General features: G+C 38.8%; 1 protein-coding gene across 1 annotated transcript in view; it reads right to left on the bottom strand.

The window, feature by feature from the left end:
- Nucleotides 1–965: 965 nt before the first annotated feature.
- Nucleotides 966–27733, bottom strand: part of LOC124550671 — a 168425-nt gene continuing 141657 nt past the window's right edge. The window contains exon 19 of the mRNA XM_047125394.1: nt 966–5083. The gene's annotated coding sequence lies outside the window, so the exon portion shown is untranslated. The remainder of the gene's footprint in view (nt 5084–27733) is intronic.

Below are 27733 nucleotides of genomic sequence, written 5' to 3'. Positions count from 1 at the left end.
AATGTTTTCCTAAGACTTTTATCTGATGTTATATTTTTCTACATTGCCAGTCTACCTTTCACATCCTTTTTATTCCTGTTGCTGCTTTGTTTTTCTATCCAAATATCTCTTCTACTTTCAGCATCTCATATCTAATCTAATTCCCTCAGCATCACTTGATTTACTTCTACTAGTCCATTGCTCTTGTTTTACTTTTGTTGATGTTCATCTTACAACCTGTTCTCAAGATACTATCCATTCCATTCAACCTATCTTCCATGTCCTTTGCCATCTCAGACTGAATTAAAATGTCAATACCAAAACTCATAGTTTTTGTTTCTCCTCCTGGAACTTTAATTCCATTTCCACATTTCTCCTCAGTGTTTACTACTGTTTGCTCTATTACTGTTTGAATAACAAGAGGGTATGCTACAGCCCTACTTCACCCCTTTCTGAATGAATGCGTCCCTTCCATGTCCTATGACTTTTAGAAACGGAATCTAGTTACTGTGCAGACAATGTTTTGCCCTGTATTTTATTGTTGATAACTTTCAGAATTATGAAGAGTGTATCCTAGCCAGTACCGTGAAAATCTTTTTCTGAATCTACAAATGTGGGTTTGCCTTTCTTCACAAGGATTTACCTTAACCAAAATTAGTAATTTTTACATGACAAGAAATGGTTATAGCCACGGGCTTACATCAATCACTTGGTAACAGTCTATCTCTGCTACTTCAAATGTAATGTTTATAATGACAAAGTATATAAAGGAGCAGTTATACACAATTCTCTGCTCTAATAAAACAGGGAATTGATCCATATGATGTCTGAAAATACAGTAAGTTCCAAGAAATTTTGTGGATTCAGGTGCGGGTCTTAAATTTAGAGCCAACAGCATGCCACACGTGGGAAAAACACACACACACACACACACACACACACACACACACACACACACGCGCATACACACAAATAAATTGAGACACTTTTCTGTCTATAACTTAAATAGTATTTATTATAAACTTTAATTTCTTTTGAAAAATGGTAAAGGTAGATCATAAAATAAGGTACAGTATGTGATAAATAGGCACTATTATGATGAACCTGACATAATTAACACTACATGCAAAAATATAATTCTTTTTACAGGCATTTCGAAACAAGTGCACTTTTCATTGAACATAATTATTAAGATGGTCAAAAAACTTTAAAAATAAAATAGGTATTTTCGGTTCATTTAACATCTGCCTGCAATAGCAATGGAACAACATGTGCAAATATTAATAAGTGATTATGCAGTCCTGGTATGTGGTACAAATAACAATGGTAAAAAAAAAAGAAACATTATTTTAACTACCGGCATTATGGAAATGGTAACCAACAGTAAAAAAAAAAATATAATGAAACACACATTTACAACCCAATCTATCAACAGTCAGCTAGTATCTAAAATTAAGATTACTTAGCTTGTAACCCAATTTTCTGAACAAATTTCATTATATAGATAAAATATTCCATAAAATTATCTATTCTCTGGGGGGGGAAAAAAAAAAAAAAAAAAAAAAAAAAAAAAAAAAAAAAAAAAAAAAAAAAAAAACTGAAATATTGTTCCTGAAGCTCACCCTGTAGAGATCATAGCACTTTGCTGCACTTCTTATTTCCATGACTGAATGGAAAGGGCATTTAATGCCCACAGTTGTAATTAGAAACAGTTTCCTTCTCATAGGTAGACTGAGTTGTACCATGTCTGTATTAACGTAACAAACCAGGTACATCAATGCAGACTGAGATATGTGTTAGCACAACTCTGTTCCATAGTTTTTAAAATATTATTTTATTAAATACATAAGTTACTGGCTGTTCTAGTTGCTATGGATAATTACCACTTTCTGACTCCAAATACTGCGGATTACAAGTAATATATTGACTTGCCATATATTAGTAATTGCATGCTTCATCATATTTGTTTACTGTTAGGTACTTATTTTTAACTTCAAAGAAATTTTATATGAAATCTTCCTAAGCCTTCATAAATCTGTTTTAAATATGGACACAATAAGTGCTTTAGCAGGCTTTAACACACTTGTGTGCAAACAAAATTCACAAGGCACTTGCCTTAAGGAAGATACTTTGGAGATTATATACATATCATGGTAAGTTGTCACAAAAATATAAATACAGAATTTCCAGAACTATCAGTGTTTGGAGCCAAATGGCATTTCAGGCTGTCTTGGTCTTTAAAGCTGCCAGATAAACAAAGTCTTAGATGTTTGTGCTGACAACATCTATATTGAATAATTTCATTGGCAAATCCACACTGGAAGCCAGCTTAATAATACAAGTTTTGGACTGTATTCAGTGAGAGGACAATTTCAGTTACAGTGCTCTAATGGAAGGCTTCTGCTGTCTGTAAAGATGTACAAGTGAGATGGCGAGTACTCACACAAGTGAAGACTCAAAAGTTCTATGTGCACACATTTGCTCATATTATTCTAAAATGACTGATAATACAAATTTAGATTAACACAATATATTTTACACAGTAAAGTGAAGAAGTATTGGTATTATTAGCTGAAGGGCATCGCTGTAAAAGGGGGAAACTACTTAGCAAAACCACTTCATCTCACATAGTAGTGTAATTTGATTCCTGTAGTAACTATTAACACTAGAAATTTCTGGTACGGCATGGTACTCCAATAGGATAGAAAGTCTGGTGACAACCTGATGCTATTACACAAAGTAACAAACATATACAGACTGACAAAATTTAAAGGAAGAGAACTGAAGTGGGGAGAAACACTTAACTGAAAATGACTTTCACTAACAAAGAGGTTTTACAAAGTGGAATTATGAAATATTAGAGAGATAAATAAATATGAAGCTTTTTAATTGCTTGTAACATTTCAAAATTCTACCACATTCCAGCAGCTTTACAGCCCAAAATGCCGACCTAGTTAAGACAAGATTTCAATGAATACCATTTCCCACAGGTCAAAAATAATGGTGCTACTACTCGACCGCAAATGCGGTTGGTGTATACGTACATATTTATATATTTACAAATCATTTTCATTGAAATGTATTTGATACTGCTCTTTAAAAAAAGTAAAGAGCTATTAACATTACCATTCTAATTCTTATACTGTATTTACATAACTCAGGATGATTTTTAACTATTGCTTGTTTGTTTTTACACACATTACTCCTCCTTATTGATACAAATTACAAAAACTGATGAATTAATCTTTTCTTGCCTTACTGAGTCTCATAGATTCCCAAAGATATGGGAGGAAATCTCAAATGTAGCACTACTACACTGAGAAACAAGACACTGAAAAGAATCAATAGATTAGGAGTGACACTATGAGCTTACTTACTAAACAACTTTTTTTCTTTTTACAAGGAAATAGTACACACATCTGATGCTAACAAAATACAGATTCTTGAAAAACTGTTAAGAACAATCTTTGTAAGCCAAGAAAATACTTATTCATTAGTTTTACAATGTAATTACATCTGCCACTTTTATGAAAAGCTTTTTATTATTCAGACAGGACAAATGTAACATTTGAGCAAGCTACGTTTATAACTACAGCTCTCACATGTGACAAAAATATTTTCAGGCACAATGAAGACAAAGTGTTCTTCCAAAAAGACCTGACTCAAGATTTTTTTTCCCTAGCCATCTTAAACAAGAATTAAAACAAGATTTCTCAGAAATTGTATTACTCACTGAAAAAATTAACTGCTCAAGGAGTCTGCCCAGAAGGAAAAAACTTTTAAATGATTTGTGTGTGACAGTGCTAAAATGTCACCAACTGTACGCATAAATAACTGTAGCCATGTTGTCAGTAATTTTCAGATTACAAGGAAAATGAATATGAAACTTTATTACAAGCAAGCTACAAATAATGCTTAAAATGTTTTCTTTTTGATTACACCAAAACTGTCTAGTACACAAACAAAACAGCATTAAAAAAAAAAAAAAAACGCATGGAATCTTTCCTGATTAATATCAACTTCTTGTACCCGACATTGGTTGAAAACCAAGCAAATGACACATATTTCAGTCTAAAATTACTTTCCTCTCATTTTAAAACAGTCTCTCCTATGACAACAAACAAACATATACAAGATATCAACAAATGTAAAAAATATCTTTTAGGAATCACAGCAACAAAATGCACCAACATCAATTAAATCTGTTGCAACCCCAATTCACAGCTGGAACCTTTGTATCCATATATGACGAGAAAAGGATTTTAAACATATGACAATTCACATTACTGACAAATATATTCACCAGTAGCAGCAGACCCAAAAAGACGGGCTGTAAGTTTCCAGACACCTTCAAGAATCACGAAATTGAAGCAAATTCGAAGGAAATATTCACTAAAACTGATACCACAGTTCAAACAATGTCACAATTTAACATATCCTAGTTTGTTTATCACTTTTTGACTATATCAATACCTATGCGAGATTTTGCACATGTGCACACACTTAAGTACATCACTTTCTGCAATGCCCATGAGAATCATGGGCATTCACTGTACATGAAGGGACATTCTCTAGACACACAAATTTCCTAAAACTGAACCAAATATTAACATCAGTCCATTCCACAGATATAAGTGAGTGAACAAGTTCTGTGATAAACCTCCTATGACAGTTTTAAAAAGCTAAAATGAATTGTCTCTATCAGAAATATCACATATAACAATGGTATCTTGTTATCTACCTGCAGTTACTTCAGTGCTTACAAACTGGCAATAATTCATAAAAATAATCTTACTCCACACCACTACAGGGCAAAATTTCAATAACAAGTCTTTACAGATATTGTCAAATACATGACAGGAAATAAAGGCACAAATGTGCCCACGACAGGTGAAAAGTGTATGAAGCATTTACGCTCTGACAGAGCGACAGTTTACTAAATACCAGTGGATTAAAATTGGAGGCAAAGTGAGCAATGCTTTGCACAATTTTCATAAAACCATTTCACGCCAGTGCCTATGTTGTTGACAATCAGCTTCCATCTGATGTGTACGTTGGAACCAAGACTGCTGTAACGTAATAGCACTTTGATGTCATTGGTCACCTAGGATAAAAAGCAAATTTGGAGATGAGTTAGTTACACATTTTATACATCATGTGCATGTCATAAGTTAATGCTTAACACTAAATGTTTGTATATATTTGTGTGTGTGTGTGTGTGTGTGTGTGTGTGTGTGAGAGAGAGAGAGAGAGAGAGAGAGAGAGAGAGAGAGAGAGAGAGAGAGAGATTAATGTAATGACACAAATAGGGCAAATTACCTGACAACAATAACTGTTACTAGTGAGTTGAAATATTTGTTGTGACCAGATGTGTTGCATTTTGATCACAAACACCCTTATGAATAAACAGATTTTTGTAAAAAAAGTGACCCCCACACAATACAAACAAGGATGGATGTTGAATATTGACTAATTTCAGGCTCTGCCCATTTCTGTACGTCACATATTTTGTATTTGGCGTATACATGGTGTTGGCAGTTCTATTTATGTCATCACACTTCAGGTGTAGCTCAGATCTTCATTATCCAGTATGATCAGATTCATGTGACAACTATACAACTATGTGTAATATGTAACGGAGAATTTGATCTTATTGGAGTTCAATGTGTGTCATGATGTTACAAATTTGGCAAATGTGTCCAAATACAAAATATGATGCTTGTGAAAATGGACAAAGCCAGAAACCAGTCAGCCAATATTTAAATAGAAAATTACGTGCAAACAATATAAAAAATATTTTTTCTTCAATATGAGGGCTCCAAGACACGGCATACCGAAAACTTTTATAACGATGTGCGAAATATTTTCGTAAGGTGGTGCTCTTTTCTGAGCTCATAACTGATCGCTATAAATATTTGCAGAGACTTCCAAATTGTGAGGGACAATGACATGTAGTGTGAAGCTGGTGGCAAACTTACTATAATTGTGGGGCACACAACTGTGAATGTGGCCATCGCCTTCACTGATTCTGAGGGCTTCCCAATAGCCAGTGTAGCAGAAATGGTTACATGCAGCTTCCTTGCTGACAGTTAATATTTAATGGGTGTTCTTACATTGTGAAAAACATTCAACTCAGTATCAGACAGGGTATATACGATCCAGGACAACTGGGAGATTTGGGAAAAACCCGGAAATTTTTTCATTCGGGAGAAAACCGTGAATTTTTTAGAATCCCAGTATTTTTTTTTTTAGTTTTCAGTTAAATTTTCGTAATTTTGAGTGGTAAGAAACAATACTCTAACAAAGGATATTACTGTGTCCTGTTACTGCAGAATAATACTGCAGAAAAAAAAAAAAAAGAAGAAGTTGCAAAGGAAATGTGCCAGATACAACAACAAAGAAACAGCACTCATACAAGTGTTTGCCAGCAGCAAAATGTGTCAAAGCCTTTAGGAAGACTATGCAATGCTTCATAACAACAAATTGCCTCCGATGAGCATGACATCACAACTTTTTACATTAAATTTGTGTGTGCGGTTGCGAGCGGGCCCATGCGCATGCGCTGTTGATCATTCATGTGTAGTATCTTCTCCTGATTCGGGCTAGTGAATGTGGTTGTTAGCTGTATAAGCAGTAGCAGCAAGCAGCAAGATGCTTCCCAGAAAAATTTTACTGGCACGCACAAGCTGCCATATCCACTGGGAGCAAACCGAGGTATCTGCACCAGGCGGCAATTTCAGTCAGGCATTAATCGTCTTGCAGAATAATGAAGTTACATTTGTCGATTTGCTAAAGTGATATGGTTTTTATTAATCTTTTCCGATAAGGCTGTCAAAATATTTGAAACGAAGTATTTAATTCAACACTACTGGCTAGTTTTAACTGTTCGCTGCATTTCAAAAGATCATGTTTTCATCTTCTAGCAAGTATGGCATTATACCATAATAAAGAACCAAATATCAGATAATACTGTATGGTACTCCAAGAAAATTTACAACCAAATCTGGACATACGAATGTGCACTTTAAGCTGAATTATGCATTTTAGCATGGTTCACGAAATTCCGATGCTCTTGGAATATCCTCTGATGTCTTGTTTCTTTTATGACATAATGTAAGATCTAATAATGTTTTACTCGTACGAACCTAAGGGCTTCCCGCGTTATCGTAGCTGCACAAGGGCGGTGATGCCTGTTATCTGGTGCTCTCTGGCAACTGCTAAAAGGAAACTCTTTCTAACTGGTCGCAGGAAAATATTGTGAATGATTGATTGAAAAGCGTTACTTTCAAAGTAAATTTCCTTTTACACAAGATGAACAGTGTGCGATGAATTTCTAAACTCTCAGAGCATTTGTCTCTCATTTAAAAATCAACTCTTCGAGGATGACCATTTAGAAAAATTTCGAACCCAGAAAATCAGACATTTATGTTGTTATTCAAAATTTCACTGGCACATCTGTGTGATGTATCTTACAGTGTAACATGCGCAAAAAAGATCAATATTACACGTGAAAGTTTAGCTTCTCTTGCAGCTTATCAATCGTCGATAACAATATTATATGTGAAAGCTTTGCTTTTCTTGTAGCATCACTATGTATATTAATTTAAACCATTCACTTTTCCTATTTGAGTGTATGCACTACTTAACAGTGATAATGCTATTGGCTGACTACATCACGTGTCCTATGCTCTGAATATCTGCTGTATCGGGTGGCGAGATCATGTGACTTCAGGTATGATTGGCTTACAAAAGCACATCGCAATCTCTATTTAAATGCTTCGGAAAGTAACAGCATGTTTGGTGGAATCCAAATTTATACTTTTGTAATACGAAAATATGCAGCGGACATGTTGCTGCACATCAAAGATCTTTCCAAGAGTTGCAACCATAACCATTCAAAAGATTGACAAGTTTTACATTTCTGAGGAAAAGTATACTGTCACTTAACATGGAAAAAGTGTATTTTTAACCGGGAATTCGGCAATTTTCTTTCATTGTCCACTTACACCCTGATCAGAGTTTGATGTATTAAACTGTTTCTGCACAGTTATGTAACTATAATCTACTGTAGATACCTCAAACAAAAAACCATGCCCCATGGTTGCAAGAAAGCAAAGGTCACACCTGTCTACAAGAAGGGTAGCAGAAGTGATCCACAAAACTACATTCTAATAACCTTGACATCCGTTTGTTGCAGAATCTTACAAGGAGAGGTCCCCAGTAGTGGAATCACCTTTTGAAATCATCTATACAGTTATGTAGGTTATGGTCCAAGGTTCACACCCTGTAGCCATTCATTCTGATGGGCCCTCATTTGTGAGTAATCAACAAAAAATTTTTTTTAGAATTCTGCATGATGCTCTGTAGCTTTAAAAAATAGGAACATTAAACAGACTGGTTGCAGAGCATAACAGTTAAAGGTAAATTCCTCACATGCTAAATGTTGTGGTTTGTATCTCTTCACATGCTTTGAAATTTGTTATCTCTAAATCTTTATCAAAATGAGGTTGATCGTTATTTTTATTCAGTTAATTGATGTTAATGTAATTTTTTTGTTTCTATTTGTTTGTCAGCTGTTATTTTTCTTCCTTTCATTTATTTCCCACTTGGAATCTTTGGTCACATGATTTTAATTACTGTTATGTAATAACTTCACTTCAATTTACTCCATTTCATTATCTTATATTTTTGTCCATGTTACTGCATTCATGTTGTTTTTCCTCATTTTACTGGAAATTCCTTTGTTTCATTTAACCCTTCTACATTATTTTGTCCATGGTACAATGAGAATTTATGTTTTAAATGTCTGTGTGAAGATTACCATAAAAATGTATATCTTGTGATGAGAAATACATATTTGGCACCATTGCAAGATCATTGTGAATACATTATTTCATCTTCTGTTTTCCACAGCTAGATCAGCATTTTCAAATGTTTAAATGCTATGAAAGATACATAAAAATAATTAAATTTGCAGGCACAAATATCACAAGTTAAAAGAAGAATAACAGGGAGAAAAAATGAGACCAAATTAAAAAGTTAATACAATGATTAAAATGATGTGACAAAGGAATGGAAATAAAAAATTACATTTAAACCAATTAATTGAATAAAAATAATGATCAGTAATTTCAATAAAGTTTTTAAAACAGAAAATTTACAAATGCCTGAAGAGATGTGAACCCACAACCTTTCACATGTGAGGACTTCGTACCGTAACTGTTATGTTACACAACCAGTCTGTTTAATGTTCTTATTTTTAAAGCTGTAGCGCATCACACAAAATTCTGAAGTTTTTCTTCTTCCCACTGATTAAAAGCAAATGAGGGCTCACAAGTGTGCACGGGTGCAGGGCATGATACCTTGGACCCTAACCTACATCACCATATAGATGATTTAAAAAGAAAAGTCAGTTCCACTGATATGGCTGTCTCTTTGTAAGAACATATTCTGAACTCTCACATAATTAGGTATCTCGAGCAGACTGACCTCCTCCATGCCAACCAGCATGGATTCTGGAAACATCAATCGTATGAAACTCAACTCACCCTTTCCTCACATAACACACTGAAAGCCATGGATCAATGCAGCAGTTAGATGCAGTATTTCTCAATTTCTGTAAAACATTTGACCTGGTACAACATCTACGCTTATTATCAAAAGTATGATCATAAAGGGTACCAAGCAAAATTTGTGTCTAGGGAGAGCACAGCATGTCACCTGGGATGGGGAGTCATTGACAGGTGTAGAAGTAATTTCGGGTGTGCCTCTGGGAAGTATTTTGGAATCCATACTGTTTATATTGTATATTAATGACTATATGGGCAATTTTAATAGTAACTTCAGACTTTTCAGAGATGATGTACTGATCTGTAGTGAAATACTGATAGAAAGAAGCAACACAAATATTCAATTGGATTGTGATAAGATTTCAATGTTGTACAAAGATTGTTGACTTGTTTTAAATATTTAGAAATTTAAAACTGTACACTTCAGAAAGTGAGAAAACATTCTAGGACTACAATATCGATGATTCACAGGTGGAATTGGTCAATTCATATACATACCTATTTGTAACAATTAGTAGGAATATGAAAAGGTATGGTCAGAAAGTCTCGGTTGCTGGTAAAGTAGGTGACAGACTGTGGTTCACTGGCACAATACTAGGGAAGGGAAGGCAGCCTGAAAAGGAGACTGCATGCCAAACACTCTTGAGACTCATCCTAGAACATTACTCAAGTGTGTACGACCTGTACCAAATAGGACTAACAGGAGATACGGAATGTATACATGTAAGGGCAGCACAACTGGTCAAAAGTTAGTTTGACCATGGGAGAGTGTCATACGGATGGTGAAGAAACTGATCTGGCAGACTCTAAGACAGATGTAAACTATTCCAAGAAAACCTATTCACAATGTTTCAAGAACCAAATTTAAATAACTCTAGGAATATATTGTGTTGTCTTCAGCCAGGAGACTGGTTTGATGCAGCTCTCCACATTAGTCTATCCTGTGTAAGTCTTATCTCTGTGTAACTACCACAACCTATATTCATTTGAACCTGCTTACTGTATTCAGGCTTATTCGATTCAGTACCTTCTCACTTGTTACTTAATCTACCCATCTGTTCTTCAGCATTCTTCTATATCACCGTATGTCAAATGCTTTTATTCTCTTCTTGTCTTAACTGCCTACTGGCCACATTTCACCTCCAAACAAGGCTGCGCTCGAGAAAAATAACTTCCGAAACGACTACAGCTGAATTTATATGAGATATTAAGAAATTCCTTTTTTCAGAAATGGTTTACTTGTTATTGCCAGTCTGCATTTTATATCTTCCCTACTTTGGCCATCATCAGTTATTTTGTTGCCCAAATAGCATAATGCAACTACTTCTTTTAGTGTCTCCTTTCCTAATCTAAACTTCTTCGGCACTGACTGGTTAATTCACTTACATTCCATTAACTTAGTTTTATTTATGGTCATCTCATAATCTCCTTTCAACACATCATCCATTACATTCTACTACTCTTCAAAGCCCTTAGCCATCTTTGACAGAATTAAAATGTCATCAGTAAACCAGAAAGTTTGTACTTCTGTTCCCTGAACTCTCAAATTTCCCCTGGTTTCCTTCACAGGTGGTTCAATGTGCAGACTGAATAACATTGGTGATAGGCTACAGCCCGGTATCACTCCCTTCTCAACTTCTGCTTTCCTTTCACTTCCTTTGACTCTTAAAACTGCAGTCTGGTTTCTGTGCAAATTGTACATAATCTTTAGGTATAAGTATTTAATCCCTGCTATCTTCAAAATTTCAGACAGTGTCATAAGCTTTCTCTACATCTCTAAATGTTATGAGTGTAGTTCTGCATTTCTTCAACCTATTTTCTAAGGTAAGTTTAAGGCTTGGTATTGCCTCACCTTTAGTTACATTTCTTCGGAATCCAAACTGATCATCCCAAAGGTCATATTATACCAGTTTTTCCATTCTCCTATGCATAATGTGTCTTGTGACAGCCAGAGCGAGAGCACCAGCAGCAGCGAGTACTGTTTGTATAAAGCGTTTTTGTACTTATTTGCTGCGCTTAGCTTTTAAATAGTTTTTCTGGGAAAACCTAGCGTAGTTTTCGCGTCTCGTATTTCAGTGAGTGTTTCTTGATTATCAGAGTAGCTCATCAGAAGATTATCTTGGGAATTTGTCACCGTATAGAGTAGGGTAAACATAGTCATGTGTAGGGACTGTGGTGGTTGTGAGCGGACGCAAGGAGAATTGGCCACTCTTCGGGGGCAGGTGGAGGCTTTGTCTGTTAGGCTCATCGAGCTCGAGGCGCAGGCGTCGGCTCGTAGTGGCGTTGGGGCAACTGTGGTGAGACCTATGCCTACTTCGGTGGCCTTGGAATCACATGGAACCCCTGATGTCGCTGCGTCTTCCGGCAGTGAGCATCTTACCGGTCAGCCATCACCCCAGGGTGAATGGCGGACAGTGGTGGGCTCGCGCGTGCCTGGCCGAAAGGCGAAGGTGGGATCTGGCTGCGTGGCAGCTGCCTTACCCCTTTCCAACAGGTACAGGGTGCTTCCTAGTGGTGATGACATCGTTTCCGAGCCACCACAGGATGCCTCGCCTGTTGGGCCAGTGGCCGATTCTCCGGCAAGGTCCCGACAGTCACAGAGGGCGAGCCTATTAGTCATAGGGAGCTCCAACGTTAGGCGGGTTATGGAGCCCCTCAGGAAAATAGTGGGTAGGTCGGGGAAGAATGCCAGTGTGCACTCGGTGTGCTTGCCGGGGGGTCTCGTCCGTAATGTGGAGGAGGCCCTTCCGGCAGCTATTGAACGCACTGGGTGTGACCGGCTGCAGATAGTAGCACATGTCGGAACGAATGACGCCTGCCGCTTGGGTTCTGAGGCCATCCTTGGTTCCTTCCGGCGGCTGGCTGATTTGGTGAAGACAACCAGCATCGCACGCGGAGTGCAAGCTGAGCTTAATATCTGCAGCATAGTGCCCAGAGTCGATCGCGGTCCTCTGGTTTGGAGCCGTGTGGAGGGTCTAAACCAGAGGCTCAGACGACTCTGCGACTATAATGGTTGCAAATTCATCGACCTCCGTTATTGGGTGGAGAACTGTAGGGGCCCCCTAGACAGGTCAGGCGTGCACTACACACCGGAAGCAGCTACTAGGGTAGCAGAGTACGTGTGGCGTGCACACGGGGTTTTTTTAGGTTAGAGGGACCCCCCCTTGGGCGAAACGATAAAATACCTGACGGCTTACCAGAGAGGACATTATCATCGTTGATAAAGAACGTCCGTCCTCAGAGACCAAAAACAGGAAAAGTTAACGTAATATTGGTAAACTGCAGGAGTATCCAGGGCAAGGTTCCTGAATTAGTATCTCTTATTGAAGGAAATAGTGCGCATATAGTATTAGGAACGGAAAGTTGGTTAAAACCGGAAGTGAACAGTAACGAAATCCTAGACACAGAATGGAATATATACCACAAGGATAGGATAAACGCCAATGGTGGAGGAGTATTTATAGCAGTAAAGAATTCAATAATATCCAGTGAAGTTATTAGCGAATGCGAATGTGAAATAATCTGGGTTAAGTTAAGTATCAAAGGTGGGTCAGATATGATAGTCGGATGCTTCTATAGACCACCTGCATCAGCAACCGTAGTAGTTGAGCGCCTCAGAGAGAACCTGCAGAACGTCGTGAAGAAGTTTCGTGATCATACTATTGTAATAGGGGGAGACTTCAATCTACCAGGTATAGAATGGGATAGTCACACAATCAGAACTGGAGCCAGGGACAGAGACTCTTGTGACATTATCCTGACTGCCTTGTCCGAGAATTACTTCGAGCGGATAGTTAGAGAACCAACTCGTGAAGCTAACGTTTTAGACCTCATAGCAACAAATAGACCGGAACTTTTCGACTCCGTGAATGTAGAAGAGGGTATCAGTGATCATAAGTCAGTGGTTGCATCAATGACTACAAGTGTAATAAGAAATGCCAAGAAAGGAAAGAAAATATATTTGCTTAACAAGAGTGATAGGGCACAAATCGCAGAATATCTGAGTGACCACCATCAAACGTTCATTTCTGAGGAAGAGGATGTGGAACAAAAATGGAAAAAATTCAGAAACATCGTCCAGTACGCCTTAGATAAGTTTGTACCGACTAAGGTCCAAAGCGAGGGGAAAGATCCACCGTGGTATAACAATCATGTACGAAAGGTACTACGGAAACAAAGAAAGCTTCATCATAGGTTTAAGAGTAGTCGAATCATAGCTGATAAGGAAAAGCTGAACGAAGCGAAAAAGAGCGTAAAGAGAGCAATGAGAGAAGCATTCAACGAATTCGAACATAAAACATTGGCAAACAATCTAAACAAGAACCCTAAAAAGTTTTGGTCATATGTAAAATCGGTAAGCGGATCTAAATCCCCTATTCAGTCACTCGTTGACCACGATGGCACCGAAACAGAGGACGACCGAAGAAAGGCAGAAATACTGAATTCAGTGTTCCGAAACTGTTTCACTGCGGAAAATCGTAACACGGTCCCTGACTTCAGCCGTCGCACGGACGCCAAAATGGAAAATATTGAAATAAACGATATCGGAATTGAAAAACAACTGCTATCACTTAGTAGCGGAAAAGCATCCGGACCAGACGAGATACCCTTAAGATTCTACAGTGATTATGCTAAAGAACTTGCCCCCTTTCTATCAGCAGTTTATCGTAGATCGCTGGAAGAACGTAAAGTACCTAGCGACTGGAAGAAAGCGCAGGTCGTTCCCATTTTCATGAAGGGTCATAAATCAGATGCGAATAATTATAGGCCTATTTCGCTTACGTCAATCTGTTGTAGAATAATGGAACATGTTTTGTGTTCTCGTATTATGACGTTCTTAGATAATACAAATCTCCTTCATCATAACCAACATGGATTCCGCAAACAGAGATCATGTGAAACTCAGCTCGCCCTATTTGCCCAAGAAATTCACAGTGCCGTAGACACTGGCGAGCAGATTGATGCCGTATTCCTGGACTTCAGGAAGGCATTTGATACGGTTCCGCACTTATGTTTAGTGAAAAAAATACGAGCTTACGGAATATCGGACCAGGTTTGTGATTGGATTCAGGATTTCCTAGAAGAAAGAACACAACATGTCATTCTTAACGGTTCAAAATCTGCAGATGTAGAGGTAATTTCGGGAGTACCGCAGGGAAGCGTGATAGGACCTTTATTGTTTACAATATACATAAATGACTTAGTTGACAACATCGGTAGCTCCGTGAGGCTATTTGCAGATGACACGGTTGTCTACAAGACAGTAGCAACATCAGAAGACTCGTACGTACTCCAGGAGGACCTGCAGAGGATTAATGCATGGTGCGACAGCTGGCAGCTTTCCCTAAACGTAGATAAATGTAATATAATGCGCATACATAGGGGCAGAAATCCATTCCAGTACGATTATGCCATAGGTGGTAAATCATTGGAAGCGGTAACGACCGTAAAATACTTAGGAGTTACTATCCGGAGCGATCTGAAGTGGAATGATCACATAAAACAAATAGTGGGAAAAGCAGGCGCCAGGTTGAGATTCATAGGAAGAATTCTAAGAAAATGTGACTCATCGACGAAAGAAGTAGCTTACAAAACGCTTGTTCGTCCGATTCTTGAGTATTGCTCATCAGTATGGGACCCTTACCAGGTTGGATTAATAGAAGAGATAGACATGATCCAGCGAAAAGCAGCGCGATTCGTCATGGGGACATTTAGTCAGCGCGAGAGCGTTACGGAGATGCTGAACAAGCTCCAGTGGCGGACACTTCAAGAAAGGCGTTACGCAATACGGAGAGGTTTATTATCGAAATTACGAGAGAGCACATTCCGGGAAGAGATGGGCAACATATTACTACCGCCCACATGTATCTCGCGTAATGATCACAACGAAAAGATCCGAGAAATTAGAGCAAATACGGAGACTTACAAGCAGTCGTTCTTCCCACGCACAATTCGTGAATGGAACAGGGAAGGGGGGATCAGATAGTGGTACAATAAGTACCCTCCGCCACACACCGCAAGGTGGCTCGCGGAGTATAGATGTAGATGTAGATGTAGATAATGTGTGTCATTATTTTGCAACCCTGACTTATTAAACTGATGATTCCACCGTTTTCATACCTGCAGCACTTCCCTGCTTAGAAAATAGAATTGCTACATTTTCCCAAAGGTTGAGGTATTTTGCCCATCTTGAGGGATCTTGTTTCCACTTAGGTCTTTCTGTGCTCTATCAAATTGTTGATGCAGTATCATTTCACCCATCTCATCTTCACCTACTTCCTCTTTCTACAACACTGTCCTCAAGTTTGTTCCCTTTATATAGATGCTCTATATATTTCTTCCACCTTTCCATCTGAGCTCCTAATACTCAAACAGCTTCTTCTTTTATCTCTAACTACACTACAATAAACTAAACTAAATTCCACTGGGACAGGCCTTTGAAGGCCCAATAATACAAATCAATTACAGTGTCATCGTCAGCCTATTGGTGTCACTGGATGTGGATATGGAGGGACGTGTGTTCAGGACGCTCTCCTGGCTGTTGTCAGCTTTCACGACCAGAGCCACTACTTCTCAATCAAGTAGCTCCTCAGCTGGTCTTAGAAGGGCTGAGTGGACCCTGCTTGTCAACAGAGTTCAGCAGACCCGGACAGTCCTGTCCGAGTGCTAGCCAAGCCCAACAGTGTTCAACTTCGGTGATCTGATGGAAACCACTCTAACAATCGGTGCAAGGCCGTTGGTTTCTTATCTACATAGGCCTCCTTAATTTCCCTATATGTAGGATCTGCTTTTCCTCTAGCTATGCATGCTTCTAGGGGCTTGCATTTGCCCTTTAGCCTCTTCCAAAAATGATAGCCAAGATCTTTGTGGCATGCTTCTTTTGATTTGTTGAGCAATGCCACAGCATTGCCTGCTATTCTGTCCTCATTTTTGGGTCAGATACCGATATCCCATCACCCATCACAATTTTCTTCAGCTGACCGTCTCCTGTCACATTGAACTCAAAACATTCTCTTAAATGTTGTAAACAGTTATGTCATCAACTAACAAAGGCAACAAACATTTCTTTGCAAAACAGTGTCATACTTCAAATGAATGTCGTGCGTCTAGTGAAAACACTTCAGCTACAAAGGATTTGCAAGTAAAGAAATTCATCACAGAAACGTAAATGACTATTGCACCATCGGATTCTTCCGATGTAGATAGGCTTCATGAAAATGATTTTAGAGTATTATTGGTTGTTTCAGCATTAAAAACTTTAGTGTAATTTTTGCATTAAAACACATTTCAGAAAGATGATAATGGTTATTTTTTGTAAAACTACTAAGAAACTCTGCTATTTTAATATGTGAGTAAACATGAACCTACTCCCACATTTTTCATATAAAATGATTGTCCGCACAAATTTCACACACATGGTGATTCCACAGAGCGTAACTATCATCTGTAACATTATTTACTTGTATGAAGAAAACCAGTGTGTCACTCCGTAATGTACCCTTGTAATCACTGTAACTTTAATTTTACAGTTTTCCTTATTTTACAATAAAATAATCATAATCCACACAAGTGGGTAAGTGCTGAAAGAGATCACTGATGTATTTAAATATTTTACGTCCTGCAATGTGAGGATGTGTTGGGTTGGCATGTGAGAAAGGGGAGGTAAGGGGGAGAAAGTGGCAAATTTTGCACAATGGATTCTTGGATGTCAATCACATGGCATAGGGCCATATGTAACGACTGGAAAATGTAGCATTTTTGGTGAAACTTGCATCTCTTTTTGGGAAAATAAACATCTAATCTTTTGTGTTTTTACTTGATTAAGCATGCATATTAAAAGGTTGAGCATTGGGAAGCTTTCTGGCTGGAACACTTGCTTTTGCAAAAACTTTAAGTATTTTATTTTATTTTTTTACAATTGTCTTTGCTTGTTTTCTTCTTTTGACTCTATTTAAGCTTTCAACAAGTGAGCGTTTCTGTTGAGTCCCTGCCCTGCAGTGTTTTCCTGCCACCAAACAGAGTGCTTCTCTTATTCAAGGTGTTCCTCAACATTATTTTTTATTTCCCACCCTATTCTATAATTACAAAACCTGCAGAATACTGCTTTAGACCTTTCGTGTGCATTATAGCTGTGCAACCCATACCTGATAATACTACATATAGAACAGACAGAAGGTACTTAGTGCAGAAGTAGGATGGGAATGGAAAATAACTGCATTCACACTTTTGGAGCAGACTTTCTGTCTGGTCGAAATGCAATGACGGGTTTCGTTTTCTGGTCACAATAGTGCAGGGTGTGGACACTAAACTTGCAGTGTGCTGTGAGCCTAAACAAACTAAATTATGACCACCAAAGGGGAGAGGAGTAGCGTGGGGAAACTACACCTGTCTCCCTCTCACAGGGCACACTGGTGTGCTGTGTTTCTGCAAAATCAGAACAAACACACTGTCACAGGGATAGCAAACTCGTGGTTTTTTGTAGGTTAATTGAACTCTGTTCTGGACCAGAGTGAATCTCTTCACTCATTTCGAAAAAAGAAAAGAAAACAATGAGCAACACAAAACACAAGATATCTGGTAATGACTATCACAAAACTGCTTGCTGAGGCTGGCAGTGTCATACACAAGGTAGCTCAGGCCTGACCTCTACCCGTATTTGATGCAATCACAGTTCAAAACAGGCACCACTGGATACTGCCAGATTCAAGTGTCCCCACTGTAGAAACTTTTGAACTTTAGCTGGCAGACAAACATATATGTTTCACTGTTGTAGGACACTAAGTCCCATGGCTGAGTCCTACCTTGTACTACTTATAAAGACAATGTTCAAGCACCAACCATTAGTATGGCACCAGGGCATCAAGAGCACTGGTACATCATTGGGTTCATGCAATTTTTATTTTGCAAACAGGTTTTTGTGGAGCTCACCTTTTCAAACCGGGGTTTATCAAATGAGATGATGTGCAATACCATACCCAAAAACTGGTTACATTTTCAATATTTATATGCAGAAAATAAAGCACTTTCAAATTGTGTCTGATAAAATAGTTCACCTGGATACAACTTGCTATGAAATAGCATTTATTAGGTATCTTGAGGCAGAATTTGCAGCTATATTTGCATTTAGTGCAGCAAATGCAATTTTTTTCTCATTGAAAGAAAAGATCAGTTGGTGGGACACACCCTGAGGCACCAGGGAATTATCAATTTGGTAATGGAGGGAAGTGTGGGGGTAAAAATTGTAGAGGGAGACATCGGCACAAACACAGTAAGCAGGTTCAGATGGAAGTAGGTTGCTCTAGCTATGTAGAAATGGAGAGGCCTGGACAGGATTGACAAGTACAGGGAACTGCATCAAACCAATCTTCCTACTGAAGACCACAGCACTAACAGAGTCAACACTATTATTGATGTTTATGATTTTTTTCATTTCACACATCTGTATCAAATTTTAATCTTCGCGCAACCAGTAACTGAAAATACCTTTTAATAAAAACAAAATTTTAAGATTCAATAATTCTTAAATAGCATTTCCACTTGTTAATATGGAAAGCAATTACAAAAAGAACAAGACTGAAGCTGTAAAATAAAAACTGCTGAAGGGATTGTAATGTCAGTGCCTAAAGTAGAAGGTGCAGTGCCTATAACAGCATTGAGGAACATGGGACATGGGAACACATCCATGTGATGACAGAGTCAGTACATCACTGAAAATAGTGTAATGCAGGCTTCAAAAGAAGAGTAATAGAGCATAGTACACTTTCAGACTTCGGAAGGACTGCAGGGAATGAAAATTCATTAAAGAATAGCAAATGTACGAAGAGCATTGCATGTCTGTTGCAAGCGACAAGGCTCAGCACAAGAGATTCAAGGAAGGACAGATGTCGCTGGCCGACAGAGCATGACCTGGAATACCACGCCTCATTACTGATGCCACTGTCGAGCAGTTAGATGCACTCGATAATAAAGACCAGTGAGTCACAGTGGCAGCCGTTGCCCCAGGGGTCAGACTGAGTTTTGAAACTGCAATGGACACATAATGCTCTCCGTACATCTGTGTCTTTCTTCAGTGAATTTCTGTTCCCTGAACTTCCTCCGGAGTAAGGAAACACATTACATCCCTTTGTTCTTAACAGAAGGTTCCATTTATCTGTTTTCAGCACTACCGAGTCTAGTGGGTCAACACGTGCACGTTATCGTTAATTGTCTAATGGGTGTGGCCATGTCCCTCTAGTGGCAAGTTTGAGGCCTCAGTGCTCTTATAGAGATGACACCTTTTTCTGTAGGCAACAGAATTACGCTTCACTTAGCGTTTTTCATTTTATGACCTCCAGCTTGTTGATTTTTCACAACAGCTAACTTCATTTACAAATAAAAAAATAAAAAAAATAAAAAAAAATTACACACGAGCAGAGTGGTTGGCTATCCACATCCAATTCACGATTTGTTGTGTTAACATAACGTATCATGAATTGGATGTGGATAGCCAACCACACTGCTCATTTGTAATTTCTTATGATTTGTAAATGAAGTTAGCTGGTGGTGGTGGTGGTGGTTAGTGTTTAACGTCCCATCGACAACGAGGTCATTAGAGACGGAGCTCATGCTCGGGTTAGGGAAGGAAATCGGCCGTGCCCTTTCAAAGGAACCATCCCGGCATTTGCCTGAAGCGATTTAGGGAAATCACGGAAAACCTAAATCAGGATGGCTGGAGACGGGATTGAACCGTCGTCCTTCCGAATGCGAGTCCAGTGTGCTAACCACTGCGCCACCTCGCTCGGTGAAGTTAGCTGGTATTGTGTTTCACTCCCAGCAATTCAAACTCAAGTATTAGCTTCCAGCCCAACCATAACACTGGAAATCGTGATATACTTGTAAAATAACAGCAAAATATTTGTGACAGATTGCATTATAAGACTAAACGATTCTCACAGGCTACCGTATACTGTCATCCACTCAGCTGCGAACAATGATACTGAATCTCCAACAGCAGCATGCAATGGAAAAGCTACAAACACTGTAAGTGTACTTTGGCCACGAAGAAAATCAACAAGAGCAAGTCTTCACAGTCCCCTTGCTAGATCAATTCAAATACTACAGTCTTCAGATATACATGGTCATGCATATTTTCTGCTGTTAAGTGCCCACTTCCCATTAGGCAGTTGTCTCCAGATCCAACCAGCTCCATTTAATTTTCATTATGGCCATAATTATGTATTCCACTGAAGTCCTGTCTGTCTGTTTTCCTGTCTCTCCCAGTAAATCCCAACACGCACATCTCTGCCGTTTGCTGGGCAGCCCACAGCTTTGTAATGTTCTTTTTTGGATTAAAAGTCTGTGTCAAACTGCTTTAAACTGACACACTGCCTGGAAACTTTCCTCTTTGCACAATCAGAAACTCAAGTTTTGAAAATTCAAATTTGTTTACCAAACGCACTCCAGGCCTGCTTATTCTTTATGCCCCCCTGCCTCCCAAGTCCTTGGCTAACTGCTCTACAGACATAAACTCGTTAACAGGTCCCAGTACTTAGTTGTTAATTCGTACTAGATTCTTTTCAATGTACTGATAACACATTATTTTAGTCGTATAATAACTGATTAACAAGCCTATTTTCAAACTCATTTTATGGAGTTCTTCCATTTGTAGTTGAACTTTTATATTGAGCTCAAGGACTTTGAACCAGTGTACAAAAATATGCTATTGGCAAGTTGTGAGCGAAGTTCGAGAAATTTGCAGCGATAGGTCAGCTTGAGAATTGAATCCTTCGGGAACGAGCTGAGGTCAAAATGAACAAAAACCTGTGCCTGAAGCTAAGGTGGTGAAGGGCTCTCACCTACTCAGAAAGAAGCAGGTGACGAAAGCGGATGCTGGAAGGCCGCAGAGAAGAAACGTACATGTCGTATTGGTGGTCAAGAATGTCATAAAAAAAAGGGTCAATGGTGGGTGAGCTGTGCGTGGCTCGTGTTCATGTCATCTCTTATTTAACATCCTGTTTTTGTTGTACTGCCACTTTGTTATGCTAGTTTCAGTTACTTCTGTCACTGAGTTGCTGCCTTGCCTGTAAATGAGCGGCACCAGTAGCGCTTATTCATATAAGCCCTGCCGTATTATCTTTGCTGGACTGCTATTACTTCCCGACCGTCGTGTGTCAACGAGTAGGTTGGAATGTGCCAGCAGTTAGTTTGGGCGTGGCAGCAGTGAGGTCCAGACTGCACTGACTCGCTCGATAGTTGCCGACACACATCATTTGAGTGGGGACGATTTTGGTTGGTCGTCAGTTGGTCATCTTGTAGGACGACGTGTCTTTGGCCGGTGATCGCTTATGGGTTTGCTGTGTGTGCCGACTTGTGATTCGTCGCTGTTATTGTACTGTCTCGTCTAGGAGTACAATGTTATCAGCAAATTGAAAGTGGCTCAACTATCTGTTATTAATCTGTACTAGATCTTAGTTTTTACAGATTAATGTTTTGAAACATTTCTCTTGATCTGCAGGGGGTAATTTTTGTGATTTGGAATCTCCCTGTCCAGCTCCTTTTTCAATTTTGAATTTCTCACTATCCCAAAGAAGTCTTATGAAACCTGTAGCTTTGGTGTTAGGACAGTCGACAAAAAAATTAGTCCTCTACAGGAGATATTGTGCTAATACTGTGTATAACAGCATTTAGCTTCAAGAATGGCCGTAAGTTTCTTCGGTCTACCATAATCAGCTAATGATTTCACTCTGTAGAGCTACAGTCTGTAAACCGACGAGTGAGCAACACTTGGTGGGGGAAGTAGCCTTTCCCAGAAGAATGCTTTACCCGACATACAGGATGGCTAACAATCAGTTTCCTGCTAGCAGTACAGTGCAACAGTGGTGATTTACACAGATACTGATGATGAGTGTTTCTTGCTTTAGTTGTATCAGTTGCTAATTTCGGTATCCCAAATATACTGTTAACACATTTAGTGGAAAATAAACATTCCTATGTATGCATAAGGATTTCGTTGTCATTCACTTCCACACTGTGGAAAGTCCAGTGCAACATTAGAAATCAGCCTGTAGGTTTTTTTTTTCATTATTTTTGTGACTTAGCTGGGTACAGAGAGTGGGGACTGACTCGCTCCCATGTCAGTTTACCGAAGAACTGTACCAAACTGTGGGGATGTTGACTGCTACGTTTCACCTGCTGCTCATTCAGTTACAGACATTTTTTTATGGGGTTTAAGATAGGATGATTTAGCAGGCCAGTCAATGTGTGACAGGATGCACCGGTGTCTGTCAATCAAGGAATGTATACACGTGTGGCCCTACGATCACAGCTGCTGTCGTCTTTGAAGACAGCAGTGTGCACAGCACTTCTCATGAGGGTGTGGAAGAAATGGCAATACTTGGTCAGTGGGAATCGTGAAACAAGCATCCTGGCTCATGCTCCACAGAAATATCAGTGAGTGGGGCCTAAGCCGCAGTAAGAAAAATATCGGCAAAACTTCAAAGAAAAGCCCGTGATGATACACCAACAAACTGAACAACTTCATTCACAATTTTGTCATGTGTTCCACCACAGAGCCCTCTGTGACACCACCCTCTTCATCTTTGTGTACCCACAAACTAACTACAGCTGGGCCTCTCTCATTCTGGGGTTCGAGCGACTTGCCTTCCTTTTAAATCCTTCCCAACTTTTATATGTCTCCTTCCTGAGGAAGGAACTATTAGTTTCAAAAACTAGGATGAGATGTAACTTTCATTTTCGTGTGTGCCTACTGGCAGTACTACACATTTCGCCTACTTAAGATAGGTAGTGAACAGTAATTCTGTCTCAAAAATAATCAGTATTCTCAACTGAACTTTCCTCTAATACAATCAAAGCCTATATTGTGCACCATAAACTCTCACATGGGGGGAGTCGAGTGGGAGGGGGAACATTCCCAGAGTTTCATGCTAAACAATTACTTGAATCAGTGTAGCTCATAGAATTTGTAGCCAAGGGACAGACACTTGAATAAAGTGTTACACTCTCTTCAGTTAAAACTTCCGGGCTGAGAGGCCATGATTGATGTACAAAACTGCTTCCTGACTTGTCTCCAATTTTATGAGCCATCTTCTAAGGTAAAAAGGCTACTCCCACTAGGGTTTGAGGGGCTCTTGCATTTATAGAGCACACAGAGAGCTCTGCCATATGTCATGTGATGCCAATTGCATGGCATCATCATTCTCTATTAAAAATAATCGAGTGTCATTCTATTGGCGCAAAGTTTATGTCCATACTTTATCTAAATTCAAACCACCTCCTTTTATATTAAAATTATTAACAGTCACTTTTTGTTATGTCCTTAATGACAGTTCCTTTTGTATTTGGCTACAAAGGTGCTTTTCGTGGTTCCAATGTACATTTGTTCACAACTGCACAGAATTTTATATATCCAGATGTTGCTGGGGGTGCTGTGCACCTTTTGCCATTCTTAAATGTTCACTAATCTTCCTGGTGGGTCTACAGATCATTTCAGTCCCATGCTTGGCCAAAACTTTCATGATGTGATCCATAATTCTATTAATGGACAGGAGAAAAACTTCTCCAGATGATTGCCACTGTTGCCCGGTACTGTCGGCTTCTTCTCTTCTTAGATGGAGTGCTCAATCAATCTCCTTGCTAGCATATCCATTTTTATTGAAGACCAACTGTAAATGATTTAATTTATCCTGCACAGACGCACACAAAAGGATCTGTTGTTTGGGACACAACATAAATTGGTTGTAGCAGAACATGTTATGGAGATGGGAACCACAAAATAAAATTCAGTGACATGAGTGTTTTGGTAAGGACACTGCATTATCATGTATGCTTGTACAGAGAAGCAATAGTAATTCATAAACACCAAAATACTTTTAACAGAAAAGAAGAATGTTTGAAGTTAGATAAAATACTGATGTTGAGTTTGCGCCAACAGAATGACAGTCAATCACTTTCAACTGAGGATCATGATGTGGTGCAGAGATAGTCATACAGTCAGCACCACATGATATATGATGGAGCCCTCCATATGCTCTCTACATGTGAGCGCTAGCGCTACAAGTAGCCAAATGATGAAACGTGTGAAATGTGAATTGACAAAGGTGTGAAGAAGATCACAACAATCATGAAATTATGCACGTGCAGTATGGTGTTTGGAATGGTTGTGATTGGTCATAATATCCCCATCAGCCACCACACCAAGTGGAGCTTGGCAGTGGTGGGAAGTACGACACGAATTGCTCCAACTTTTACACATTTACTGGTTGAACTCCGGCACCTTGGTGCCAAGAAACTTAACCACATACCATATGTAAACACTGCTTGATGTCCAACATCATACCAGTGTCACTTTTTTCTTCACAAACATCTTTTTATAAAGCATAAATTGCGGGAAAATTATATAAATATGCTGACGCAAAATCGGGTGTGAATTAAGATTGTGGACGTAGGAAAGTTGAGGGGGTGATAAAAAATGTTGTAAATGGTGGGAAAACTTTAATTCCAGGAACATAAAAGTGGGGTTATACTGTACTCAGTTGCTGACTTTCTAATTGTAATCTGCACTTTTGCTGGCCGAACATTCATTTAAACCACTCATGCAAATGGTTCTAGGTTATTGCATGTGTGTGGGTCCCCTACGAAATAGGACTAAAAGGGTATATTGAATCTTCTGCCAGAAGAAGGAGCCAATGGATCCAAATGCTTGCATACATAATACCATTTATAAGTGTGTCCTCCTGCCATTGCTTGGTGAGCAGATTGTTTTACCTGTCCAATTACATTGGGTTTCCAAAATCTCAAATTAATGTTATTAATTTAAAGTGTCTAATAATTAAACAGTACATTCTATCTTGGTACAGTCTCACTATGTCCCAGCAAGAATGAAAAATAAAATTAAGAGTACATAATCTAGAACTCATTAGAAGAAAAGGCCACTGTATGCCATTTAGAGAAGCAAGATGTGAATTTGTATTCAAATTATCAGGGTAAAAATCACAAAAAGTGTAAAACAATGGTTTCATTCAGAACACATGTAAAACATTTTTAGATGTGACAAAATTAAAGCTACAAATGACATAATATTCTGTAACATCGACAAAATCTTCTCGAGTGATCACCCAAATTATGGTGTCATCTTGTCACAATGTTTCAGCGAGTTTTGTACCAATCACCTGTGCGTGAAGTGTTGGACTATGCAATGCCAAGAGGGTCAAGAGGTGATACAAACATGGTGGCACAATGGCAGTGGCATCTGCAGATAGACTGGAGAAACACCAGGACGTGATGCCCGCACCAGGGCCGTGTCCCCTGACCACCAGTGTGTCACCCTCTTCTTTTGGTGCACGAATGGCATGCCCACTGAAGAGGTCAGCAGTCCACCGGCTATACAGATACGCTGTACACAGCATCCTGATACTTCACCTGACAATGATGGGTATGAAACTCATTGAAACATTGCAATAAGACGACATCAGCACTCGGCTGAACACGTGATAAGATTTTGGAATATGCTCAGAAAGCCTGAAATCACATACTATGCAACATTCTTAATACACTTGATGCTTAAAAATATTTATGGATAAAAGTAGAATGAACATGAAGAAGCACATGCAAACTGAAGTTATAAAATTATGCAACTGAAAATGAATATTGTTTGTATAGATACCATATTTCAAGATACTAACATACATATTGTTCTTGAGTTTACAGCTGAATAATGTTGCTAAAAGTGCAGCTAGGACTTCTCTGTTACTGTAGATAAAAATGCAGTAGCAGAATTCCATCCATCCACCATGTACAAATTTATGTTAATTCCTTGTATGTCAGAACATTACTGCCCCTTTGCCATAAATGCGAGACTGCTTTATACACTCTTAAGATCTTTCATTCTTTGACATTATAGATGAAACTAGTAAAATGCTATCATCTGAGAAACACTTAGCCCAAATTAATAATGAAACAATAAATCTTTTTTTAAACTGTGACTGCTTATAGTACTTTTTGTGTGTGTTACATCTCAAGGGCTTCATTTTCTTTTCACAGCGTCTGACTACTGAATTGATTTTTTGATGAAATATTGCACACTTTTACCATTATTATTTGACTGAAAACCCGAGAAAAAATGTAGTAAATTACTGAATTAAGGAATTCTTAAGCCTACAAGAGAGGTTATGACTTACAAGGGAAGTCTATGACAAAAATTGGTGTTTCAAAGCGTGTGGAAAAAAGGGCATTTCTCGCCAGGTGTTTATTGAACTATTAAGTGGTCATTTAGGTGAACAAGAAAGTGTAAAAACATTTTTTCCATAGGATCTGTAGTTTATTTAACAAACTGTGTGTTTTGCAACTGCTGTGTCACCGGTGTTAACTTATCGATAAGATATGTGAGTCACACAGGGAGTGACTGCTCCCCCCCCCCCCCCCTCTCCTAGTGAAAGGTAGCACAACGACTAAAACAAGCTAATACGATGCACCAGTCAGAGTATTTTATTATAAAATAAGGAAAACATATAATACATATGGATGACATTATTATTATTATTATTATTATTATTGCTGCAGCTCTCCACACTGGTCTCTCCTGTGTAAGCCTCTCCACCCACTTCAACACGCTTGCAAAATTTGACTCTGTCTCCCTGTATAATTTTATCCCCCCACACTCACCCCAAAGAAAAATACACTTCCTTCCATAATAAAACTCATGATCCTTTTTTTCTGAGGATGGGACCTATCAGTCAATTCCTTCTTTTAGTCAGGATGTGCCACAAATTTCCTTTTTTCCCAAACTCAATTCAGCATTTGCTCATTAGTTATTGAGTCAGTCTACCTAATTACAATGTCACCACCAACCCTACAATGATTTATTTTTGTTTCGCAAACTTTAATTCTCTTTCTAAATTTCTCCTTTGGTTTCTTCAAAGCTTGTGCAATGTACAGTTTGAATAACATCAGGGAGAGGCTACAACCCTGTCTCACTTCCTTCTCAACTACTGACTCTTTTTCATGTGCTTTGACTTTTACAATTGCAGTCTGATTTCTGTACAAGTTAAAACTTCCTTGCGGATTAAAGCTGTGTGCTGGACCAGGACTCTAACTCGAGACAGCCGCCTTTCGCTGGCAACTGGTCCACCAACTGAGCTACCCAAGCAAGGCTCACGACCTGTCCTCACACCTTTACTTCTGTCAGTACC

Source organism: Schistocerca americana, chromosome 9, assembly GCF_021461395.2.
Source record: "Schistocerca americana isolate TAMUIC-IGC-003095 chromosome 9, iqSchAmer2.1, whole genome shotgun sequence".
NCBI classification, from domain to species: Eukaryota; Metazoa; Arthropoda; class Insecta; order Orthoptera; family Acrididae; genus Schistocerca; species Schistocerca americana.
This window is presented reverse-complemented; position numbering and strand designations above follow the sequence as displayed.